Below are 6,000 nucleotides of genomic sequence, written 5' to 3'. Positions count from 1 at the left end.
AGTTCTTTTCATGGTCAAGGTCATTGGTGAATATAGTCATCTGAGTCAACTTGAATGAGGATACTTCAAGGAATAGCATGCTGCCATAATGCCTTGTGAACCTGCTCTAGTTGTTGTGGATTCAACTCCACCTAAGTCAGAACCTAAACCGTGGCAACTGCAAGTGATAAACGACTTATAAAATTTGATAGTGATGAGTTCACCATTTCAAGGTCATCATGGACACCGAAGAGGAAAGATTCCATACAAAACTTGATTTCGACTGAGAAATCGCTTGTTTCTATGGGATTCAGTCATCAGAGAGCCATCAAATCCATTCCTGAAGCTAGGAAGGTACTAAGAGTATCCAAGCCAAAGCGGCGCAACATGTTAGAGAGCATATGGGGAACTAGGTTTTTTTGGAGCGCATTTTGGTGCATTCTTGGGCATAATCTACCTTATTATGTCAATCACCTTATGATGCAATGGAGAAATGCTTAATGGACCGGCAGAATGCTTCATACTCTAGTTGTTAATCCTGGTCCAAACTTGCCTTTTAGTTGTGAAGGCAGGCGCAACTTCAACAATTGGCTACAGGTGCATTTAGGCCCGCTCTTCCTAACGACTCCACCATTCACTCTCCAATAAACTTCTTCTCAATCATCCCAAGCATACATGAACTATGCATGCATGTTCACCTCTCATACCCACTAATTCTCAGTCTTCACATTCACCAAATTCACACCATATCCACCACCTACAACTCCACTCGCCATCAAACACACCCCTTTGACTATTTCCTTCACTCCTTCCACCACTCAAACACCACCCGACTTTAGTCCCAAAGCTACCCATGTTAACCAACCACTCCTCATTTGCATCACCATCAACCCCCATCATCCTGTTACTACCCACACAACCACCACAAACCCACCACATGGCCACCACACAGCCCACACAACCCACACAGCCACCATACAACCCACACAATCACCATGCAACCCACACAACCCTCATGACCACAACAATGCCCACATAGTCACCACATGCACTTCCTGGAACTACAATGATGAAAGATTTGCAATGGGCTCAAATGATGTGACACTAACCATCTTCAATTCAATCGACCTAGCATCTTCATCCTTCACTTGCACCTCCAGATCTAGGATGCATGAGGATAGCGTAGTGAAATAAGCTTGAGTCCCTCCAGAATATGGCGATGCAGTTGGGTGCATTTGTGCTGATGGAACTGTCATTGTGGAAGGAGATTGTACAAGATGCACAACCCTTTCAAATGAAAATTATGCAAAAGTTTTTTTGGTAGTAGTTCAAACAAAATGATAGATGTCTAATTTGGAGCCTCATCAATAAGTTTGAAAATAGTTAATACATATTCAAATGGCCACGTCAAAGTCAATGAGCTCCTAGATTCATTGGAACTGCTAAGTTGGCTTTGCATGGGAATAGGGGCAATCAAATCTTCACCAATGCATGGCCACCTTCCAGTACAACACCCCAAGTCATATGTCACCCTCTTAATTCATCTTTTGATATTAAAAAACTTTCATCTTTTAAAAATTTCATTTTTAAGCAATCTCATTCTCAAATAATTCTCACATAATTTTTAAAAATTTCATTCTCAAACAATTTTTCAAAATTCCAATTTTCAAAACTCCAATTTTCAAATAATTTTCCAAATTTCCTATTTACAAATTTAATTTTTAAGAAATTCAATTCTCAAAAAAAAATTTAAAAAAAAAAAATCCATTCTCAAACAATTTTTCAAAATTCCAATTTTCAAAACTTCCATTTTTGAACAATTTTCCAAAATTCATATTTTTAAATTTAATTTTTAAGAAATTTAATTCTCAAATAATTTTTTAAAAAATTCCATTCTCAAACAATTTTTCAAAATTTCAATTTTCAAAACTTCCATTTTCAAATAATTTTCCAAAATTCTCATTTTTCAAAATTTCAATTTTCAAAACTTCCATTTTCTAATAATTTTCCAAAATTCCCATTTTCAAATTTAATTTTCAAAACTTCCATTTTCAAACACTTTTTCAAAATTCCAATTTTCAAAATTCTCATTTTCAAATAATTTTTCAAAATTCCAATTTTCAGATATAATTTTCAAAACTCCCATTTTCAATTTTTTTTTTTAAAAAAAGTTTTATTTTTTAAATTTAATTTTTAAGATTTCAATTTTCAAATAATTTTCAAAACTTTAGTTTTCTTTCAAATAATTTTGATTACACTCCAGATTTCAATTTTATTTTTATTTTTTTTTAATTTTACCACTTTTCATCCTTCATTAAGGTTTTAAGTCACTAAAAATCTCGATTTTTAAATAAACTTGCTACCTTTCTTTTCAAGTAAGCACTTTCATAAATTTTCTTTGATTTTAAAATAATTTTCCACTTTCCTTGATTTTTTAATAAGCATAAAGGCAATTTTCATAATTCCAAAATAATGGAATTTATGGGATCAATTCATGCAAAATAAATTGGGCTTTGGTGGGGCCCAACATTCATAATGTTTCTATCGAAAATAATTCAAGTGAATTGCATGATTGATATTGTTTGATTTTGTTTGGTTTTGTGCGAAATGTTTTACACTTATTATTATGCACTAATCTCGTTTCATTGATAGCACATCTTTACTTGCTGCTAAGGTACGATCCCACTTCCTTTTTACTTATTCTCATGCATGATTCATTTTATTATTTTGTATCCATTGATTTTCTTATCAATTGTCACACTTGCTTCACCTTATTTAGTAAAAACCCATTTTTTGGGACTTAGAGGGGTGTTATGGTCTTTTATTGTACGTTCCTAATAAGTAACATGACCCTCGAACCCTACTTTGATTTTCCACATATTGTCTCTTACAAATAAGGAGTCACACTTAAGGTTTTCTTTCTTATTTTGTTTTCCCTTAAAAATAAAACAAAAATAAGTGGGGATTCCAAGTCTTTTCTAAAAATCAAAATTTTCACCAAATAAATGAAAAGTGAGTCTCGTCATTCAAGTGGGAACGCACGTGAAAAACGTGTGTCTATACACCTAGAGTCATCTAATTAATCAATTAGCTCAATCTAGAGACCTTGTTCACTATCCCTTATGCAACCTTGTTTAATTACGAAAATGTCTTTTTTGCACAAGAGTGAACCTAGAGCTAATCCAATCCCAATGAATTGTGTCAACATGATGTATGAGCTTAAAGTAAGGACCATTGGGACTCATAGGAGTATCGGATCCCTCATAATCCAATTTGGAAGTTGATTCAACATCTCACTACAAAGAATCAACTACACTCTAGTACTCTATGTAAATAACAATAAGATGAAACTTAAGTTTATGACCTACTATCCACTACATGCAAACTCCTCATGAACTTGTGACAGTAATCTAACAAGGTAGTGTTATCACCTATCAAGAATACCTCTCCAATATTTGAGTTACAAATCCTATTTATTATATGATCAATTAACATACTCTAACTCTAAGGAGCATATGTCAAATTTTACTTAAGGAATTACTACATCACAAATTTCATAATCACATGTCTTTTGGATCACCCAATGGGACACATTGTCTCAAACCCATTAGATATCATGGTACATCTATTGAGAATACATATTGCCACTAGCATCCATAATAGTAACTTAATCCATAGGGATAGATGACCACTTTAGGGTCTCATCCATAGGTTAAAACTTCCTATTGATTTTAGTACAAACTCAATATCTTCTCAAGGTTGAGAACTCATATAGTATAGTTGTTTGGAAAAACATGACAACTGATAGTCTTACGTCATAATTTACCATAGTTCTTGTCTAGTGTGCATCTACACTAGTACATTCACCATAGGAAACCCATCCTGATGACCAAAACAAGTCATCTTGATGATCAAGACAAGTTATCCTTCTAATTGCAAGGTAGTGCATTACAATCTCTATTGGATTGCCTAAATGTATGAACTGATTGTGGATAACTTATCCACTTACAAGGAACCCACGACTTGTTTCATCTATACAACTCCTAATATACCTATGTCATGTATTGCACTACTTCATGGGAATTTTCCTAGTATTTTTATAAGTTTTGATCAATTATCAATATTTTTTCTCTAAATTCTCATCCAATATTTTTTTGGTATTTTCAATATTTAATCCTTGGTTATAGTTAATTTTTTATTTTTATTTTTGCTTTTTAGTTAATTATGTAATAAATGTATAATTTTTGTAAAATTATACATTAGTTACAACCCAAAAAATATTAATTATATGTTATTTTACCATTATTTTGTATACTACGATCTTATTGTATTACATTAATGAGTTAAAAATATATATTATTGATAATGCTCAAACTGGTTAAACATTGTCATTCTCAAAATATTATTCAACCCTACTCAACTTAAATCATAGCATTGAGAAAAATAAATGGTATATAAGTGTTAGAAATTTGAGGCTAATCCAAACTATGGTAATCACCCTAGAGGGGGGAGGGTAAATAGGGTGATGGTCTCTTTTTCACAAATTTAAACTATGCAAAAATAAGAGACAATTATATGCAAATATATAATAAACAAAATAAACACAATTGCATATAATTTAAAAGAGTCAGGGAAGAGAGAGTGCAAACACGAGTGTTTATAGTGGTTCGGCACTTCCTTGCCTACGTCCACTCTCCTCAACCTCCTAACCGAGTGAGGGTTCCACTATCTTGAAGCTTCAACTAAGCTTCCAATCTCTTTACAATTGGATTATGGTTTCAATTCACCCTCTTGGACTTTTGGCTCCAAGCACCCTTTACACTTCTTCAAGAGATATCCCTCTCTTTAACAACCTCTCAAGTGATACCCCTCACTTGAGAAAATTCCTCACAAAGATATACAAATAATGATCTCTCAAAATCCTAGTAATAGAACTTTAGGTTCAAAGATACAAGAAAAACTAGGATTGAATGGTGCACTAAAGATATGCAAGTTATGAAACAATGGTGCACTCAAAAACACTCTTTTAAGGCTCAAATATAATCAAGAATAATTTGGGAAGGTTTAACTTGTGAAACAATGAAGTTTGGAGCCTTTTTATAGAAGAAAAAAGTCATACTAGCCGTTGGGGGTTCGACCGGTCGAGCTAGGGGTCGACCGGTTGACTAGCCGTTGGGGGTTCGATCGATCGAGTTAGGGGTCGATCGGTTGACTAGCCGTTAGGAAAAGTGACCGTTAGGCCTCAACCGGACCTCAACCTGACCTCAACTGGTTTAGGTTCAACCTTGACCGGGAAGAGAAGGCCACTGGAAGAGAGAGAAAATTTTTGGCCTCCCTCAACCGGTCCTCGACCAAACGAGCACAACCGGTCGATTGGTTGAACCGATTGAGCCATTCTTTTGGCTCAACACTCAACCTTTTTCAACTTAAAACCTTTTAACACAAGTTTGAAAATCATTTAACACAAGGTTTTAGTTGAAAACATGAAATCATCCAATTCTTAAGATATTTAAAACAATATTACTCTTGGATGATTTTGATGCATAAATAAAGAATGAAATGCATGAAAGTCCTAGTGCACCAACAACCTTACAAAGAGATCTTAAGAAGTTATGGTCTTGAAAAACTCTTCTCTTTGAGGTGGTCTTCTTCTTCATGATTTCTCCTTGACTTGATTTGTCTTTAGATTGCCACTTTGGAAGTTGTCTTGCCTAATCACACTTGAAATATGATCATTAGTTCTAAACCTTGTTTTGTTATCATCAAAATCAAGATTAACCAAACCTTAGTTTCACAATAAGCAATGTTATAATTTTGCTCAAGCAATATTTGAATTTCAATTGCACTCTTCAATACAACATTTCTACATTTAGGAGCAAAATTATTCAATTTGAAAACATTATTTATTTTCGGGAGTGGAATAACAATATTTAAGGAGTAGAATTTTTTTAAACTTTTGCCCATGCTATGGTCAAATTTTGCTATCAGTTGGAAATTAGGAATTTTTTTTTTAGCTGAATT

This window comes from Vitis vinifera, chromosome 14 (assembly GCF_030704535.1).
Source record: "Vitis vinifera cultivar Pinot Noir 40024 chromosome 14, ASM3070453v1".
Lineage (NCBI taxonomy): Eukaryota > Viridiplantae > Streptophyta > Magnoliopsida > Vitales > Vitaceae > Vitis > Vitis vinifera.
Note: the sequence above shows the minus strand (reverse complement) of the source record.